This window comes from Xenopus tropicalis, chromosome 8, assembly GCF_000004195.4.
Source record: "Xenopus tropicalis strain Nigerian chromosome 8, UCB_Xtro_10.0, whole genome shotgun sequence".
Classification (NCBI taxonomy): domain Eukaryota; kingdom Metazoa; phylum Chordata; class Amphibia; order Anura; family Pipidae; genus Xenopus; species Xenopus tropicalis.
Window position 1 is genome coordinate 35,793,801 of NC_030684.2, and position 21,308 is coordinate 35,815,108.

General features: G+C 39.4%; 1 long non-coding RNA gene across 2 annotated transcripts; it reads left to right on the forward strand.

The window, feature by feature from the left end:
• The first annotated feature begins 496 nt into the window (after nucleotides 1–496).
• Nucleotides 497–20,385, forward strand: LOC116406916. 2 transcript variants are annotated; one of them, XR_004219878.1, is made up of 3 exons: nucleotides 497–713; nucleotides 1,975–2,033; nucleotides 19,915–20,385. It is a non-coding gene; the product is annotated as an uncharacterized LOC116406916 (long non-coding RNA). The 2 variants fall into 2 exon arrangements; XR_004219879.1 differs by lacking the exon at nucleotides 1,975–2,033 and having other exon boundaries at nucleotides 504–713.
• Nucleotides 20,386–21,308: the final 923 nt, after the last annotated feature.

Below are 21,308 nucleotides of genomic sequence, written 5' to 3' on the forward strand. Positions count from 1 at the left end.
ATGTTGCTTTATTATAATAGATCAACTTATACATTATATTTAATTAATATTTTACAATAATGCATACAAGAACTATAGGTAAAGGTTAGAGAGTTCTAGAGCAACCTATATAACTGCATGTTTGACAAACTGGCCAGTCGAACAGCAGTAACCACATGGGGAATATGTACAGTAATTCAGTTTCCGCAAGTGTCAGATGAGAGAGGCAAAAAGACAGTGGAATAAAGAAGGGACAGAGAAAGGTGCACACAGTGAAGGAGAATTTAGAAATCACAAATTGTCAAATAGTTGTGAAGGAAGAGAGGAGATAAGCCCTTATAGCCCTGGGTTCAGAGAGAAAAGGATGAAATATGGGAAAGACCACAAGTGACCTGCATGTTAGAAATTTGGTCCAGCAAGGGTAAGGGTTAATGGCTCCTTGTCCACCTCCAATCAGCATTCAGAGAAAGCCTTTTATAGATCCTGCCCACTCAGTCACATTGCCTGAGCAAATAGGTTTCTGTGTGTGATTAAGTGAAAATTCAGATGTAGGGAGTCAGGGTGTTCCAGTTAATCAACTATTGGGTTTGAATCTTGGCCGATCTGGCCTTGCTCTTGTATTTCCCTTGGTACTGTGTTAACTTTCTGTGTATGATCTGGCCCATACTCTGACCTTGCCTCTGCCTCGTGCCTGGTTACTGGTTCTGTCCTCTAGTAAAGGACCCGGCCCGCAGGTGAGGTTTGCTACACACAGCCACTCTCCTTCATGTGTAAAACTGGTACTAATTCTGGTAGCGTTTCCAGAAATATCCTTTGTTTATTGTATTAGTTCTGCAGATACTTTGTGTACCTAACCAGGAATGTTTTTGCCTTTAATTTGCACTGGGTTCCCAGTCACCGGGGTCCTATAAATCTGAATGCTTACAATACTTTTGTACGTAATATTTTGCTCAGGCCCAATAATCGCTGAATTCCACTGGGAATGAGCAACCCTTGATGGGCTAACTTAGCAGGTTGTAGCAATGGAGAAAATTGTGCAAAACCTGCAGATTCAAATGCTGCAATTACAGGGCCAAGTAGCCTAGGGTGCTGCAGGCCTCCTGTTATGGGCCTAAGATGCACCTTCCAGATAAGTCTGACTGGGCTATTCCCAAGGGGTCATTGCTTAATATAAATTAAAAAGCACTTGTTACCCAGATGATTCCATGAGAGTGGGGTTCATTTTGTCATTTTGAATTTGGTTCAGGGCGAGGCAATGGCTTGAGCAACCCCTTTGTTGGAGCATCACAGTCCTTAATTAGATTATTTAAATGGTTGAATCTGCTTAAGTCTGTCGCAAGATCAACATACTGTAGCCGAAATGCGCCATTTTTAAGGGCTACACTGCATGGGAGATTTTGATCAGATTTAGTGGGTGAGATTTTATCTGATCTAATCATGCTACAGAGAGCAATACTATGCAAAACCACAAGATTATGTGGTATCCTACCACCAGACTGTATATCAGCATGTTATGTTGGATGGGAAATTCTTTCATGTAGTTTACACATCAGATTTTTCCGTCAGTCCCATTATGTTTTGATCCATGCAACTACATTTGATTTCCAACAATGCATTTTGTCGATCTGACACCATTCAACAGAAGCTCCTGTCGATCTGACACCACTTGGAATGAATGGGCTCATAAATCTGTTTTCAGAAATGGGTTAGAAGTTAATATTAACAATGAGCTTGCTAGAACAGACCCCACAGATAATTTTGAAGAATTTATCAAGCTTGGCATTAAAATTGCCTTATGTCTTATTGAGAGACAGAGAGAATAAATGGGGGAAAAACTGTTTATTTCTCCTGAGGAAGCGTGCCTCCAGCATTTGGATATTGCTTTTATTCTTCTGTACACTGTAAGTAGCCTGCATTTTAGCAGGGGATTTGTTATTAAACATTTTTACACTATTTTCGATCTCCATTCTGCTTTTATATACATTGCGGATCCAGCTCCCACTACAATCAAAGCCTGTCCTGGGTATCCTTTTGCTTCATTTCAATTTTGTCTGGTGAGCATATACATTGGATCATATGAGCTGTTATCACACCTTTTAGCCACTAAGCACTATTGGGTGTTTGTTCTACTTAGCAATTTAATATATAAAAAAAAAACATTTTTGCACTAGATTTTGTTTTTTGTTTTACATGCACTTCCATCTACTTGATCATGCACATGTTAGTCAACCCAGCCTGCTTTAAAAAGCTGAGAAATACTTCCTAGTCCTCCCTTGGGTCAGTCCCTGCTATTTAAGAGTTGTAGTTCAACCTTTCCTCTCCCACACCTGAAATATCTAACTGTAGCTATCTTATTATGCCATGGCAGTCACAGGGTTGAGGGAACAGCCCTGATTGAGAGAATACCTTTTTCTACTGATCCCATGCTTTATCCTTTATCCGTCAAGGTGGCTAAAGACTCTTCTCTCCAGTCTCTTCATTATCCTTGGGTTTCCTTGGATACTGAACAAAAATCCCAAGATTACCTTGGTTGAGAGGTCTCTATCTTTTCCAGTCCCATAACATAAATAATAATTCATGTGAACCAAATAACATTCTGCCCCCTCCTGTATCCGTTCCTATACTTACTATGCTTCCTGCGTCTTATGATTTTTCAGATCTATTTAATAAGAAAAAGGCTGATACACGTCACCCTCTTTGTCCTTATGATTTCCCTATTGATCTGATTCCCAATGCTAAAATTCCCCAAGGGAGGGTTTTTTTTAACCTTTCACAGCCTGAACTCAAAGAACTACTTAAAAGAGAATCTTGAGAAGGGTTTATGTGTCATTTCCCATCTCCGGCCGGTGCCCCTGTCTTATTTGTTAAAAAGAAAGATGGTTCCTCATGACCATGTATTGATGTTAGTGAGCTGAATTTTTAAAACGGTTAAGAACAGGTATCTGTTGAAGTACTGCTTGTCTTGGGCAGAACCATTTATACTCCAAATTGAAAAAAGTGTTCCTTTGAGACATCTAACATTTAACTCTTGGGTGTTTAGATTTTGCCTAAAGGGGGTTTCTATGGATAGGGGGATGATGGAACTATTCTTTAATGGCCTGTTCCTTATTGTGGTAAAGAAGTTTATTGGTTTTGCTAATTTCACCCATTTTTTGCACCCATATGATTGTTTGGCTATGGGATGGTAGTAGTGATATGAGAGCATGTGTTACATGCGACTCTCTTTCTTAGGATGGGCCTTCGCTTAGGTGGAAGAGACCTGAATGGAGCTGAGGGTGTAGTTGAACTACAACTTACTGTAGCTGTGTAATGCAGGTGCAGTAAATATGGACGCCAGAGAGGTTCTTGCAGTTTAACTAGTTTATTGTCAGAGACAATGCAAAGCAGGGTTATCATACACTCACACAATCAGAGGTAGATGGTACAATAAAGTACACTCTGAGCAAGAAGAGAGGATGTACACCGGTTTATCCCACCTCTTGGTAGAGTCTGGGCAGGGTAAATACACCTGTCAGCCAATACCCCTGTGGAGGTAGTCTGGGTAGATATCTGCTCCTTCAGGTTGATAACCTCTAGCATATGAGTCCTCCAGGTGAGTAGGGATCAGGGTTTATTCTGGCCTGTCACTATCTCTACTCCGTGGCCCTACACTAAAGCTGGCCATACACGGGCAGATCCGCTCGCTTGGCGATGTCGCCAAGCAAGCAGATCTTCACCTGATATCCCCACCTACGGGTGGGCAATATTGGGGAGGCATGTAGGTGAATTCTACACGCGGCAAAGGGGCAGTCGGTTCGGGGGCCGCATCAACAAGCCGATGCGGTCCCCAATACTCCCAGATCTAATCTCTCCTTTGATGGGGCTATTAGACTGCCCTTTCTTACTATTGAAAAAGAGAGGAATGCAACGCAAGCAAACCCCAAAAGGATTCCCAGACAATAAATTTATGTAAAATAAGCAAATAATACCCAATATCAAGTTGGACCCGGGTGTTCAAACCCCGGGTCTGACACTATGGTTCAGAAAATCACACAATATATGTCGCTCAAACCGTATAAAAAACTGAGGAATCAGAGAATAGCTCACCACATGCGGATGGTGGTCCGGGTGCTCAAGGCCCCGGACCCGCAGCTGAAGGGGAAAATCTCCAAAGTTAGCATATGGAACGTAAAGCACTCCGGACACGTGAAGACTGCTAAAATCCAAAATTTATTTCTTCATGTTTTTAAAACAATGAACGCCTAACGCGTTTCGTGCCCTATTGAGGCACTTAATCATAGGCCCTTTCTTACTAGGTGCTGACTACTTCACTTTCCTAGAAAGTGCTATGACAAATCTGCTGTGCTTACTAAAACCTCGTTCGCGGGGCCCTGTCCCGAACTTCTCCACAGGGATGGTGTCCTCTGGGGTAAAATGGCTTTACTGGGGCCTGTTTTTGCTCCCAGTGGACCCTTGCACTGAGAAGAAGAGGCAGCCAAACAGGAAGTCACACCTCCTTGCTAGACACTGTATCAGTCTGCAGGGGGCGTAGACAACCAGACTAAACCAATAAGGTATAGTTTCATAACTGTAACCTGAGTACAAGGGCTTTTGCCCAATAACAGTAAAGATGTGAAGAGGTAGGATTTAAAGCCATAGGGAGCTTAAACCCATGGGTCCCTACAATTATATTGTATACCTTGTTATAAAACTTAGAATGTCAATACAAAATTTGAATTAAAAACATAATCTGGCGGTGGGGGTTTAACAAATATCTGTCACTTATGACAATCACTAACTCATGTGCTACCAACATATTTCTCAGTGAGAATAGAGCTTTCTATGTTGTAATTATAGTAAGTAGCCAATGTTTTCCACACAATGGAGTTATTTATTTAGTACATGGAAATGATTTAGGCAACTGGCCTGGAGCATGCTTGTGCTGAATCACTTCCTAATGCAATTAATGAGGCTTTTGGCCTGGTATATGATTATAATATTTCTAATGGTACCTGCCAAATTACACAACAGTTCCTTGTATTTTTTTTGTAGACTTCACTATGTAATTTCCTATCCCACACTTAATTACCTCTCATTAGGAATCGGAATATACCTATAATTCCAAGAGGTATTCTAAGGCTATGACTTCAGCCATTTTAGAACCTAAGGAAAATGTTCATATTGTTCACCCAGTAAAGGACTTCCTTAATTGCAGCAACATCATCCATATATTAAAGGGGTTGTTCACCTTTGAGTTAACTTTTAGTGTGATGCAGAGAGTAATATTCTGAGACAGTTTGCAATTGGTCTTCATTTTTCATTATTTGTAGTTATTTCACTTTTTGTTCAGCAGCTCTGCAGTTTGGTATTTTAGCAATGTTTGGTTGCTAGGGTCCAAATTACCTTAGCAACCAGGGAGCGGTTTGAATGAGAGGATGGTAAATTAATAGGAGAGGATATGAATAGAAAAACAAGTTATAAAATGTAATAATAATAATAAAATTGTAGCCTCACAGAGCAATAGTTTTTTTTGGCTACCAGGGTCAGTGACCCCCATTTGAAAGCTGCAAAGAGTTAGAAGAATAACCAATTATTATTTTCTTCATTTTTTTAAGTAACTTTTTTTTTTTACTTTATTTCATTCATGCCACAGAGTGTCTTTTGTGGTTTGGCAGCTCCTATAGGTTATACAGGTATGAGACCTGTTATCCAGAATGCTTGAGACCTGGGATTTTCCGGATAAGGGATCTTTCCGTAATTTGGATCTCCATAACTTAAGTCTGCTAAAAATCATTTAAATATTGAATAAACCCAATAGGCTTAGGCATCAAGTATAAGGTACTGTTTTATTATTACAGAGAAAAAGGAAATCATTTTTAAAAATATAAATTATCAGTTTATAATCGAGTCTATGGGAGATGGGCTTTTTGTAATTCGGAACTTTCTGGATAATGGGTTTCTGGATAAGAGATCCCATACCTGTACTGTAAACTGAATGGATGCAGATTTAATAGGATTTTTAAAAAATAGTTCTATTAACTCAAGAACCCAGTTACTAAAAAATAAAACAAGAAAATAATAATTAGTTATAATTGGACAGCAGGCTTCCCTTTGGTCAGTCGGCTTATGGGACACCTGATATCTAAAGCAGGCAAAATCCATACTTGAGTTTCATGGCGAAGCTGGTCAGGGTTTCTATAGCTAAGGGTCCTTACACATGTTTTTGCCTACGTTCCCCTGAGCTTACAAGTAGTGCAGCCCAGTAAGTTCATTTAGTTTGTACTCATTTTGGCACAGGCAAATGCTGAACACAGTCAGTGGAATGACACAAAGTGTAAAAATATATATATATATATGTATCTTGTAATACTTGTGAAGTATAAATATATAAATAATAAAAAAAATATAAATAATATTAATATCACTTATAAATTAGTGAGATCAGAGTATTGACATATAGGGGCTTCTTTATCAAAGTCTGAATTTCGGACTTCAAGAAGTATGAGTGGGAAAAAATTGTATTAGATACAAAAATTTTGGATCGCATCGTGGTTGTACGAAAATATCGTGGTACGATCCGAAAGTTCCAGAACACTCAGGACCAAGGGTATTCCGGATTAGGGGTCTTTCTGTAATTTGTATCTCCATAAATCAATAAAACATTAATTAAACCCAATAGGATAGCTGTGATCAATTACAAGGTACTGTTTTATTACTACAGAGAAAAAGGAAATCAGTTTTACAATTCTGAATTATTTGATTAAAATGGTGTCTATGGGAGACGGGCTTTCCGTAATTCGGAGCTTTCTGGATAACAGGTTTACGGATAAGGGATCCCATACCAGTATTTTGTTCCAGGCCCAGCCATCAAGGAGGACGGGTCTGTTTATGTGCTATTTGATATTTATTGTATTAGTCATTATGCATGTATACACATGTTATACACAGTTACAAAAAAGCAAAGCTAGTAGGCTGCTTGTACGACAGAGAAAAAAAACCATAGTTAATTGTGTCTGAAAATACACTGTGCTGACTGTACCTGGTACGTAAATGCACCTTTAACTAAGGTTCTTTTTTGTTAACTGTTGAAATGTGTCTAAATTGTGACACTATGCTGCCATCTACCTGATAGCTATAAAGCCATTGCACTGTGAAAATGCTCTTTGCATGTACATACTGTATATGGGATATCTTTTGTGGAAACCCAGTATCCAGAATACTTTGAATTCTAGTAAGGCCGTCTACAATAGACCCCATTTTACTTATTCATTTATTTCCCCTTATTTATATAGCACTGACACATTTCCACAGGGCTTTACACAGATTATTCATCATTCCCTGTCCAGAGAAGCTTACAATCTAGGGTCACATTACATTCCTGCACACTATGGTCAATTTACTCAGAAGGCAATTGACCTGCTTCTATGTTTTTAGAGTGTGTAAGGAAACTGGAGTACCCAGAGGAAAAACATACAGATATGGGAAAAACAAACAAACTCCTTGCAGATAGCATCCCAGTGCTGCAAGGCAGAGGTGCTACCCACTGAGCCACCTTGCTGCCCCTTTTTAAGCAAAAGGATTGTTTTTTAAAATATTAAATGAAACAATATCTTGTAGCCAAGCTTTGGGATTTTCTCTAGTGTATTTTTCTGCCACAATTTATTATCACCCTCAGCATTTTAATTTTCTCTTATTTTATGGCACAGAACATTCTAGATCACAATCAGTTTAATTACAGTACATTTATAGTGACTACATTTTCTACACTGGAGAGATTAAACATTAGCCAAAGAAACCACTGAACTTTAATGCTAATGTCACACATAGCATAGAGCAGCAGCAGTAGCGTGTTTGTTCTACCTCAGGCAATTAATCAAATGCCAATTCTGCTTACTGTATGTCTAATACCATTCAACTGAATGGCATTTACCTGTCACTGTGCACAGAGAGTGCATTTTGGGCTGAAAAATTCATACTTGATTGTTTACAGGTTAAAATGAACTACTAGTGTGTAATGAGAGGCATTGAAACCAATGGCTTTAGAACTGAGCAGTACAGGTGTTTGCTAGATTTTTTGCTTCAGTAGAGAAAGCACAATATGTACCCAAAGCTAATGGCGAGTGCAGCATTTCAGCAAGTGGAGAAATTGGTAATATTCCACAGTGTCTCTTGTCATTGGAAAATGAAAATATTTTTAATTCACGAGTAATGACTGGTAGTTTTCATTGACAGGAAATGTATATGGGGCATTTCACCACTGGCTGAAATATTCCTGTTGAGAAATACTATATGTCCATTAGTATAAAAAAATACATGTATGGAATCTTAACCTCTACTGCAGGGATATCAAACTCAATCACATAAGGGGGCTGAAATCTAAAACACAGGGTAATTCGCGGGCCGAATTTTTTATTAAGATACTTAGTACAGGTATGGGATCCCTTAACCGGAAACCCGTTATCCAGAAAGTTCCGAATTACGGAAAGGCCATGTCCCATAGACTCCATTATAAGCAAATAATTCAAATTTTTAAAAATGATTTCCTTTTTCTCTGTAATAATAAAACAGAACCTTGTACTTGATCCCAACTAAGATATAATTAATCCTTATTGGAGGCAAAACAAGCCTATTGGGTTTATTTAATATTTAAATTATTTTTATGGAGATCCAAATTACGGAAAGATCCCTTATGCGGAAAACCCCAGGTCTCGAGCATTTTGGATAACAGGTTCCATACCTGTAGTTGAAGGATAAATCCTTCCTCACCCTGAAACACCAAATGGCAACCTAAATCTGGTGCACCCATCCCCCATATTGATTGACAATTTATAGTTACATATAGTTACATAGTTACATAGGGTTGAAAAAAGACCAGTGTCCATCAAGTTCAACCCTTCCGAGTAAACCCAGCACACCTAACCCCCACCTACCAATCTATACACTCACACAAGAACTCATCCAGGCCCTCTTAAAGGCATTAACAGAATCTGCCATTACCACATCTCTAGGAAGGGCATTCCACAACCTCACTGCCCTCACCGTGAAAAAAACACCTACGCTGCTTCAAATGGAAGCTCAGTTCCTCTAATCTAAAGGGGTGGCCTCTGGTGCGTTGATTGTTTTTATGGGAAAAAAGAACATCCCCCATCTGCCTATAATCCCCTCTAATGTACTTGTACAGAGTAATCATGTCCCCTCGCAAGCACCAGAGAAAACATCCTCAACCTTGACAGTCTAACCTCATAGTTTAACTCTTCCATCCCCTTTAGGGCTCTGGCACACGGGGGAGATTAGTCGCCCGCGACAAAACTCCCTGTTCGCGGGCGACTAATCTCCCCCGTGTGCCAGAGCCCTTACCAGTTTAGTTGCAGTGTCTGCACTCTCTCCAGCTCATTAATATCCTTCTTAAGGACTGGAGCCAAAACTGCACTGCATACTCAAGGTGAGGCCTTACCAGGGACCTATAAAGGGGCAAAATTATGTTCTCATCCCTTGAGTCAATGCCCTTTTTTATACAAGACAGCACTTTATTTGCTTTAGTAGCCACAGAATGACACTGCCCGGAATTAGACAACTTGTTATCAACAAAAACCCCTAGATCCTTCTCCATTAAGGATACCCCCTAACACACTACCATTCAGTAGATAGTAGATAAGTTTTCTTTTTATAGCATAAACATGCTTTTATCTTATGAAGATAAAAATCATTCTTATTTTGATTGTCTACCTTCCAGGAAATATTTGGCAGTAATAAAAGTGAATGGAATTGCTGTGGAATGTTTTCTACTTGTTCTCAAAATGAAAGTACCCAAGCCCAAGCATATTTTGGATGATAATTGCATTTCATTTATGAGGTGTTTCCCCAATGACTATAATGGATATAAATTCACAGCGTTAATTGTCTTGAGACTTTCCTCAAAAACATTGTAGTTAATTGAATCACTTCACAAAGATTTCATTGTAATCAGAGAAAAAATATTTGGGAAAATTCAATTTGGACTTTTCCTGACAGAATTTCCAGACTTGAACCTGTAAATCTGCCAATTAGGGTTCTGTGCCAAGTAATGAATGGCTCTTGCCCCATCAGATATAAAAGCATATATAGAGCTAGAGTTTATGTAATATATCCTGCTGTTGGTGTTCACTCTAATCAATATTATAAAGTTTTACGACCCCTATAAAGAGAGTGTATTCGTGTCATAATACTAAGTAGGTGAGTAGATTTCAAGTTCACCTCAATATCTCTGTTATTTTCATGAACGATGTGATTGATCTGGCTGTCTAGTAAATAACTACCTATGTGACTTAATGATAAAATTGGATGAAATTTAGACAACTCCCTGAGTTAATAATAAACACAATTAGATTACTAAAACAAGCATTCTACATTCCAGTCTTAACTAGACGTGTGCCAGAGATCCCTAAATTGCTGTATCACGGTAATACTCACACATAGATAATAACTGAGGTTGAAAAAAAAAAAGATATCCATCAAGTTCAACCTTTTCTTTTTAAATTAAACCTGCCTAACTGCTAGCTGATTCAGAGAAAGACAAAATCAAAAATATCTCTAAAGTCTCTCCAGGTTTCCTAAGGGAAAAAAAAAATCCTTCCCAACAGTGACTTGACCAAGTCTCTAGATCAGGGATCCCCAACCTTTTTTACCTGTGAGCCAAATGTAAAAAGAGTTGGGGAGCAACACAAGCATGAAAAATGTTCATAAGGGTGCCAAATAAGGGCTGTGATTGGCTATTTGGTAGCCCCCTATATGGACTGACAGCCTATAGAAGGCTCTGTTTGGCAGCCAAAACTTGCCCAAAAGCCAGGAATTCAAAAATAAGCCCCTACTTTGAGGCCACTGGGAGCAACATCCAAGGGGTTGGGGAGCAACGTGTTGTTCCTGAGGAACTGGTTGGGGATCACTGCTCTAGATCATCTTTATTATTTTAGGGATTATTCCTGTATCCCTGTATTTTCTCATGTGCTATGTGACATGTCACAACTCTCACTTTTTATGCCTTATACCTCCTTTTTTCAAATCAGAATTATTGTTCTCATGTCTGCTGCAAGCACCAACTGGTGAGTAAAGCATTTCTATATGATCCCCTTATATATTTATACATAGTTATCATATCCCCCCTTAAGACCCTCTTCTGCAGTGTAAAATTCCTGCTTGGCCAGCCTTAGTTCAAAACTGAGAATCTCCATACCCTTTAGCCCCTTACTGGTGCTTTGTAAAGGTGAAGACATATAGCTGCAGCCATAACATTCTTCACTAAGGGGCAGATTTACTAAAGCTAGAATGACGAATGAAAATATGAGTTTATTGTCCAAAAATCACTATCTTTCGAGCCAAAAAATTCATCTTTATTGTTCCCAAACATAAAGTGTTCCAGCGGCCATTTTAGGACCATTGGCACTCATTCTTGGAAAACAATAATGTGTTTAAGTTTCACTTAGAACTATGTGAAAACAATGATGGGATTAACTTCCCCTTGAAACTGTGTGAAATAGAAAGCAATGATGGGATGGAATGGGATGTGAAATTTGGCTAAATCCCAGTACAGTTTTGCAGGATGTGGCAGAATTCTCTGTTCTTAGTCGAACCAAATCTAACTACTTAAAGGAAAACTAAACCCCTAGAATCACTAAAACATTCATTAAACCCAATAGGATAGTTTTTCTGCCAATAAGGATTAATTATATCTTAGTTGGGATCAAATATAAGGTACTGTTTTATTAATACAGTGAAATAGGAAATCAATTTTAAAATTCGACATTATTTGATTAAAATGGAGTCTATGGGAGATGGGCTTTCCGTAATTTGGAGCTTTCTGGATAACAGGTTTCCGTATAATGGATCCCTTACCTGTACTAATGGTACATTTGCCACCATGAGTACTAACTGTGGTCATTCCAAATGCATAATAAAAAAAAAAGGGTAACTAAATAATAAGGTTACGGGTCAATCTCTCAGCAATGGTCTGGTTCAGAGATCCTTAATAGGTGCCGTAAATCCAAAGATAACATTCTGTCTATTGAAAGAAAACTTAATTTCAAGCAACTTTCCTACAGAGATGTCAATTAAAACTTTTTAGTGGTTTTGAAGTTCTTTATAAATATAACTGCAGCTGACAGCACTATTTGTCTGAAGTTTTACTCTTAAAAAAGTGAAAAAGTCAGATTTTATCTCACCTCCATTTCCCACAAAGTCCTGCATGCTTTATCACAGGTATGTTATTCAGCCACCTTCTGTTACAATGTTTTCATAGTGAGAACCAGCAGTGCAGAGAGTAGCAAGGGAGAGGCAGACACTGCTTCATCAATGATAACCACAAATGACTTCAAAACCACTGACAGTTTTAATGAATGTATATTGCATCACTCAGAATTAAGTTTTCTTTCATTGGATTAAATTGTATTTTTTCGTTCTAAGATAATCCGTTTAGGGGCTTTTCCTTGTTTTTTCTAAATAATATTAGTTTGTATTTGTCTAATGATCACTGAAACAGGACAATGTTTTCAGTTCTGTATGGGTTTCTACATAGCAGTAACCTAAATGTTCTCTGCTTATGTAGTGCCATGTAGTTCTGGCCTAAACACTTTTATAGGTTTCTATGTGTTGTGTTTTCACCCAATTTACACAAATAGGCTGGGGAGTTAATTCCTTTCAGATAATATACAGGGCTAAATAATGAGATACTAACCTGCTATGAGTCCCTAAGGAATACCTGCCAGATAGGACAGTTAGCGAGCAGTGCTGATGAGCAGTCTCTAGACAGCAGTGAATGTGATCCTTGGGCAGCGTATGTGATCCTTGGGCAGCGTGAGCAGTCTCTGGACAGCAGTGTATGTGATCCTTGGGCAGCGTGAGCAGTCTCTAGACAGCTTTATATGTGATCCTTGGGCAGTGTGAGCAGTCTCTAGACAGCAGTGTATGTGATCCTTGGGCAGGGTGAGCAGTCTCTAGACAGCAGTGTATGTGATCCTTGGGCAGGGTGAGCAGTCTCTAGACAGCAGTGTATGTGATCCTTGGGCAGCGTGAGCAGTCTCTAGATAGCAGTGTATGTGATCCTTGGGCAGCGTGAGCAGTCTCTAGGCAGCAGTGTATGTGATCCTTGGGCAGCGTGAGCAGTCTCTAGACAGCAGTGTATGTGATCCTTGGGCAGCGTGAGCAGTCTCTAGGCAGCAGTGTATGTGATCCTTGGGCAGCATGAGCAGTCTCTAGACAGCAGTGTATGTGATCCTTGGGCAGCGTGAGCAGTCTCTAGACAGCAGTGTATGTGATCCTTGGGCAGCGTGAGCAGTCTCTAGACAGAAGTGTATGTGATCCTGGGGCAGTGTGAGCAGTCTCTAGACAGCAGTGAATGTGATCCTTGGGCAGCGTGATCAGTCTCTAGACAGCAGTGTATGTGATCCTTGGGCAGCGTGAGCAGTCTCTAGACAGAAGTGTATGTGATCCTTGGGCAGGAAAGTAACAATCACGGGGGTACCATATGTTGGGCACCCTTTGGTCATTATAATCACTTACCTGATACCCTGGGCAGGAGTTCCTGTTAGCAGAAAGCTGCACTGGCCATGGTATTTCTGTATAAGCACCATGGAGCAACCTTCTTCTCTTTTTACTTTGTGCTGGGTGTGTATGTGGAGTAGAATGTAAAGCTGAACTTTAAGCAAAAAAGCTGCATTTTTCTCTCTACTGTGCATGTGTCAGCCCCGGGCCATCAAATAATAAAGAAGCAGAAAAAGATGATCGCTCTGTGGTTCTCACACAAAAGTACCCCAAGCCAGAGCAGTTTTCTGCTAATGAGCACATGGTATCAGGTATGCTATTATAATCACTGGGGGGTAGAGTTTAATATTTGGTACCCCCCAGTGATTTTAACTGTACTTCTTCTTAAATTACTTCTCCAAATGACTACTATTCAAATAAATATCTTGCCCATTTTTGAGGGTTTGTAATAAAAAACAATATGGATAAATATGCCTACTGTTAACCCACAGTGCAATGTTGCAATTTACCCCCCAAAAATACCTTCAAGCATGTCTTTAAATCTTGTATTATGTGTAATTAACATTTGCAGTGTAATGGAAATGCAACTGAATACTTGATATGCACATACTATTCTAGTACCTTCTATGTACCATAGTAATAGTGTATGGTGAGTTAGTCGCTGACGATAGATCTCTGCTACCGCAGCCGATTAACCTCTCCGAAATGCCTTTCCACCAGCAACAATAGGGGTCGCCGGTGGAAAGGCCTATACATCGTTATGGCTTTCCGAAGTGGTGCAGGAGAACTTTGCGCAACTTTGGAAAGCCAAAGAGATGCATTTCGGAGCATTTAGTCGCCCACAGTAACAGAGATCCATCACAGCCGGCTAAATTGCTCCATTAGACATTAGCATTAGGATACAAATCAGATACAAATACATAGATTGCAAGCAATCTCCTTCCAAGGCACTGCCTTTACAGATTAGCAGAAGAGATGCCTCCCAACAATTTTTTTTTTATATTATTCTTCCATTTTTATAGCATACGGCTGTAACAGGCTAGATCCATTTCTCTTCATGAAACATTGCTTGAGTTTAGTACTGATCTTGGCCCTTTCGGCATTCCCACACTGACGGGGTTGCTTAATTGATCATCATTAGAGGACTGTCCCTTCCCCTTACTGAGACATTATTCTGCAATCCTTCCTTTCAGTTTCAAAAACAGGCAGATTATGTGCTGCTTTTCAGAGGTTTTATATTTGGCAAATTATATCAATATAATACAAAAGAGCTATAATTATCTTGTAAAATATATCCATATAATTAGTCTTTAGTGGGGTCACTTATCATAACTCGATAAAAAAATGTGTATTACAAACCACTTTTTTATAAGTTTTATAAACTTTATCATCTAACAATTTGTAGCATCAGCTTTAATTGTCTAGCTGCACAGACCACAAACGGCCTCCAGAGGGCAGCAGAAACCTGCAGTTCTACACCTGGTAATGCAGTCAGTGCCCAGAATAACATTTACAGGTTATAGAAATACTCCCCAATTCCAGCAATTAGACTTCACAGGAAGAAGCTTCTGGGCATCAACACATGGAGGCATATTTATCAAAAATCAAATAAAAAAAAATCAAATCAAAAATGGAAAAATCATGAACTAAAACTTCTATCTATCTCCACATAGAGGTGGTCCTCATCCTGAAGGCATGCATATTGGTAAAAGATTCACTCTCTTGGCAACCTTACCACCCACTTTCAGGTTGTGTTTCTTCCCTTGGGATGCCACCCCTCATAGTGATTGGCCAATTTGGGAAATTACTAATCAGTTCATGAAATACAATGTTATTTTAAATTGCAGAGTGATTGATGCTGTGGCAAAATTGTGGGAATACATTATTCAGGGGTAACTCCCTATTGTGGCCTTGTCCCTTAGAACTCCTCTCTGACCTAATATACTTATATTGTTCTCATGTCTGCTGCAAGCACCAACTGGTGAGTAAAGCATTTCTATATGATCCCCTTATATATTTATACATAGTTATCATATCCCCCCTTAAGACCCTCTTCTGCAGTGTAAAATTCCTGCTTGGCCAGCCTTAGTTCAAAACTGAGAATCTCCATACCCTTTAGCCCCTTACTGGTGCTTTGTAAAGGTGAAGACATATAGCTGCAGCCATAACCTTCTTCACTAAGGGGCAGATTTACTAAAGCTAGAATGACGAATGAAAATATGAGTTTATTGTCCAAAAATCACTATCTTTCGAGCCAAAAAATTCATCTTTATTGTTCCCAAACATAAAGTGTTCCAGCGGCCATTTTAGGACCATTGGCACTCATTCTTGGAAAACAATAATGTGTTTAAGTTTCACTTAGAACTATGTGAAAACAATGATGGGATTAACTTCCCCTTGAAACTGTGTGAAATAGAAAGCAATGATGGGATGGAATGGGATGTGAAATTTGGCTAAATCCCAGTACAGTTTTGCAGGATGTGGCAGAATTCTCTGTTCTTAGTCGAACCAAATCTAACTACTTAAAGGAAAACTAAACCCCTAGAATCACTAAAACATTCATTAAACCCAATAGGATAGTTTTTCTGCCAATAAGGATTAATTATATCTTAGTTGGGATCAAATATAAGGTACTGTTTTATTAATACAGTGAAATAGGAAATCAATTTTAAAATTCGACATTATTTGATTAAAATGGAGTCTATGGGAGATGGGCTTTCCGTAATTTGGAGCTTTCTGGATAACAGGTTTCCGTATAATGGATCCCTTACCTGTACTAATGGTACATTTGCCACCATGAGTACTAACTGTGGTCATTCCAAATGCATAATAAAAAAAAAAGGGTAACTAAATAATAAGGTTACGGGTCAATCTCTCAGCAATGGTCTGGTTCAGAGATCCTTAATAGGTGCCGTAAATCCAAAGATAACATTCTGTCTATTGAAAGAAAACTTAATTTCAAGCAACTTTCCTACAGAGATGTCAATTAAAACTTTTTAGTGGTTTTGAAGTTCTTTATAAATATAACTGCAGCTGACAGCACTATTTGTCTGAAGTTTTACTCTTAAAAAAGTGAAAAAGTCAGATTTTATCTCACCTCCATTTCCCACAAAGTCCTGCATGCTTTATCACAGGTATGTTATTCAGCCACCTTCTGCTACAATGTTTTCATAGTGAGAACCAGCAGTGCAGAGAGTAGCAAGGGAGAGGCAGACACTGCTTCATCAATGATAACCACAAATGACTTCAAAACCACTGACAGTTTTAATGAATGTATATTGCATCACTCAGAATTAAGTTTTCTTTCATTGGATTAAATTGTATTTTTTCGTTCTAAGATAATCCGTTTAGGGGCTTTTCCTTGTTTTTTCTAAATAATATTAGTTTGTATTTGTCTAATGATCACTGAAACAGGACAATGTTTTCAGTTCTGTATGGGTTTCTACATAGCAGTAACCTAAATGTTCTCTGCTTATGTAGTGCCATGTAGTTCTGGCCTAAACACTTTTATAGGTTTCTATGTGTTGTGTTTTCACCCAATTTACACAAATAGGCTGGGGAGTTAATTCCTTTCAGATAATATACAGGGCTAAATAATGAGATACTAACCTGCTATGAGTCCCTAAGGAATACCTGCCAGATAGGACAGTTAGCGAGCAGTGCTGATGAGCAGTCTCTAGACAGCAGTGAATGTGATCCTTGGGCAGCGTATGTGATCCTTGGGCAGCGTGAGCAGTCTCTGGACAGCAGTGTATGTGATCCTTGGGCAGCGTGAGCAGTCTCTAGACAGCTTTATATGTGATCCTTGGGCAGTGTGAGCAGTCTCTAGACAGCAGTGTATGTGATCCTTGGGCAGGGTGAGCAGTCTCTAGACAGCAGTGTATGTGATCCTTGGGCAGGGTGAGCAGTCTCTAGACAGCAGTGTATGTGATCCTTGGGCAGCGTGAGCAGTCTCTAGATAGCAGTGTATGTGATCCTTGGGCAGCGTGAGCAGTCTCTAGGCAGCAGTGTATGTGATCCTTGGGCAGCGTGAGCAGTCTCTAGACAGCAGTGTATGTGATCCTTGGGCAGCGTGAGCAGTCTCTAGACAGAAGTGTATGTGATCCTGGGGCAGTGTGAGCAGTCTCTAGACAGCAGTGAATGTGATCCTTGGGCAGCGTGATCAGTCTCTAGACAGCAGTGTATGTGATCCTTGGGCAGCGTGAGCAGTCTCTAGACAGAAGTGTATGTGATCCTTGGGCAGGAAAGTAACAATCACGGGGGGTACCATATGTTGGGCACCCTTTGGTCATTATAATCACTTACCTGATACCCTGGGCAGGAGTTCCTGTTAGCAGAAAGCTGCACTGGCCATGGTATTTCTGTATAAGCACCATGGAGCAACCTTCTTCTCTTTTTACTTTGTGCTGGGTGTGTATGTGGAGTAGAATGTAAAGCTGAACTTTAAGCAAAAAAGCTGCATTTTTCTCTCTACTGTGCATGTGTCAGCCCCGGGCCATCAAATAATAAAGAAGCAGAAAAAGATGATCGCTCTGTGGTTCTCACACAAAAGTACCCCAAGCCAGAGCAGTTTTCTGCTAATGAGCACATGGTATCAGGTATGCTATTATAATCACTGGGGGGTAGAGTTTAATATTTGGTACCCCCCAGTGATTTTAACTGTACTTCTTCTTAAATTACTTCTCCAAATGACTACTATTCAAATAAATATCTTGCCCATTTTTGAGGGTTTGTAATAAAAAACAATATGGATAAATATGCCTACTGTTAACCCACAGTGCAATGTTGCAATTTACCCCCAAAAAATACCTTCAAGCATGTCTTTAAATCTTGTATTATGTGTAATTAACATTTGCAGTGTAATGGAAATGCAACTGAATACTTGATATGCACATACTATTCTAGTACCTTCTATGTACCATAGTAATAGTGTATGGTGAGTTAGTCGCTGACGATAGATCTCTGCTACCGCAGCCGATTAACCTCTCCGAAATGCCTTTCCACCAGCAACAATAGGGGTCGCCGGTGGAAAGGCCTATACATCGTTATGGCTTTCCGAAGTGGTGCAGGAGAACTTTGCGCAACTTTGGAAAGCCAAAGAGATGCATTTCGGAGCATTTAGTCGCCCACAGTAACAGAGATCCATCACAGCCGGCTAAATTGCTCCATTAGACATTAGCATTAGGATACAAATCAGATACAAATACATAGATTGCAAGCAATCTCCTTCCAAGGCACTGCCTTTACAGATTAGCAGAAGAGATGCCTCCCAACAATTTTTTTTTTATATTATTCTTCCATTTTTATAGCATACGGCTGTAACAGGCTAGATCCATTTCTCTTCATGAAACATTGCTTGAGTTTAGTACTGATCTTGGCCCTTTCGGCATTCCCACACTGACGGGGTTGCTTAATTGATCATCATTAGAGGACTGTCCCTTCCCCTTACTGAGACATTATTCTGCAATCCTTCCTTTCAGTTTCAAAAACAGGCAGATTATGTGCTGCTTTTCAGAGGTTTTATATTTGGCAAATTATATCAATATAATACAAAAGAGCTATAATTATCTTGTAAAATATATCCATATAATTAGTCTTTAGTGGGGTCACTTATCATAACTCGATAAAAAAATGTGTATTACAAACCACTTTTTTATAAGTTTTATAAACTTTATCATCTAACAATTTGTAGCATCAGCTTTAATTGTCTAGCTGCACAGACCACAAACGGCCTCCAGAGGGCAGCAGAAACCTGCAGTTCTACACCTGGTAATGCAGTCAGTGCCCAGAATAACATTTACAGGTTATAGAAATACTCCCCAATTCCAGCAATTAGACTTCACAGGAAGAAGCTTCTGGGCATCAACACATGGAGGCATATTTATCAAAAATCAAATAAAAAAAAATCAAATCAAAAATGGAAAAATCATGAACTAAAACTTCTATCTATCTCCACATAGAGGTGGTCCTCATCCTGAAGGCATGCATATTGGTAAAAGATTCACTCTCTTGGCAACCTTACCACCCACTTTCAGGTTGTGTTTCTTCCCTTGGGATGCCACCCCTCATAGTGATTGGCCAATTTGGGAAATTACTAATCAGTTCATGAAATACAATGTTATTTTAAATTGCAGAGTGATTGATGCTGTGGCAAAATTGTGGGAATACATTATTCAGGGGTAACTCCCTATTGTGGCCTTGTCCCTTAGAACTCCTCTCTGACCTAATATACTTATAGAGTATACCAGGGGGTGCACTATTTACAGTACATTGGTTGTGCATTGCTATAACTGTATTTGTCACTTATTCAAGTGATGATTTAACTTGGGTATGCTGAATTAGTTGGAATTGCATTGATATGGATGATATAATCCCCACCTTTAGAGAATGGTTAAAGCTATACATAACATCTAATGTAATGCCTGTTGTTTTAATCTTTTCTAGATGTGATGCCAAAAGGAGATGAACCAATGAAAATGGAGACTGCCAAGAAAGATGCCCCACAATGCGTATCTGGGGGCTGACGAATGTAAAGCCAGGCACTTGCCTGGGAGCTAATGATATACAATGCCCAATGTTACTATCACAGGAGAAAAGAAGAACACTTGTGTCTCAATACACCTGAAAACAAATTTAGTTTAGCAAAAACATCAAAACATTACAAATGACCATATTAGTAAGATTCGGAGAAATGCCCAAATTTACTTAGTTCATATATCAGCAGAATATATTGAAGTCTGTAGAGCAATGACAGGCAGTGACGAATGGTGACAGCTTTATAAACTTCCGTCACAGGGGGATGAGGCTGTCGGAAAATAACCTGATCTGTCATTTCTGCAGCATTTTACCTTTCATGCAAAGAATAAACAAATAAAGAATTCTTGACTAAAACGAATGTATTCAGTCAACAAACTACATGAACAGATTCTTTTCTGCCATTGAAGGTTACGTAATGGCCTCAGAGTGGTAGCCCCAATCTGTGCTACTTTATTATATGTCTGCTGCATCCAAACTATGGAGCTTGTGGCACAGGACTGTTGGACTCAAGTGGGGTCGTGCAATAACAACACTAAAGGTGGCCATACACATAGCAATTTCGACGAGTCGACAGTTATCCTTAGCCTTTTGCGGCATCGATCGCCTCGTCGAGCCACCATAAATGCACCAAATAACGTACGAAGCGAGGTTTCGTACGATATCATCGGTGCGTGTATAGCCAGCTTCAGGTCGCATAGGTACAATAAACCATAGCAACCAATCTGGACGTAGCACTTTAACAAGCAAATATGTTGCAATGATTTACTACAACTGAGCAAAATTAATGCCTTCAATTACTATGTTTTTGTACGACAAGGTTGCTCTAGCTCTAATGGTGGTTCTCGTTCAGAGGTATAACAGTCCCATGACCAATAAGATACTTTACCCTCAGTAGGGGAACTAGTAGCATAACTACACTGCTTGTGGCCAGCCCAGTCCAGGGTTTATGCAGCTCAGTACAATCTCTGCCACCACGATCTGAAACCTCACAGGACTGCAGTGTGGTCTAAAACCGACTGAAATCAGCTAAACTGGGCATTAATGGCCACCCTAACCACCTTTTCCTTTCAGCCCATTTTTATACCAGGATTAAACAGCTGCTGAATATCTGACCATCACTATTAGCCTTCCAACTTAAAATGAACTCAAACATTGGCTGACAACTGGGGCATTAGAAGCTCTAATTAATGAATTTATTAATTTTCAAGCTAAAATTAATTATTTAAAAGGAATACTGTCATGGGAGTACATGTTTATTTCAAAACACATCAGTTAATAGAGGTCTCCAGCAGAATCCTGCA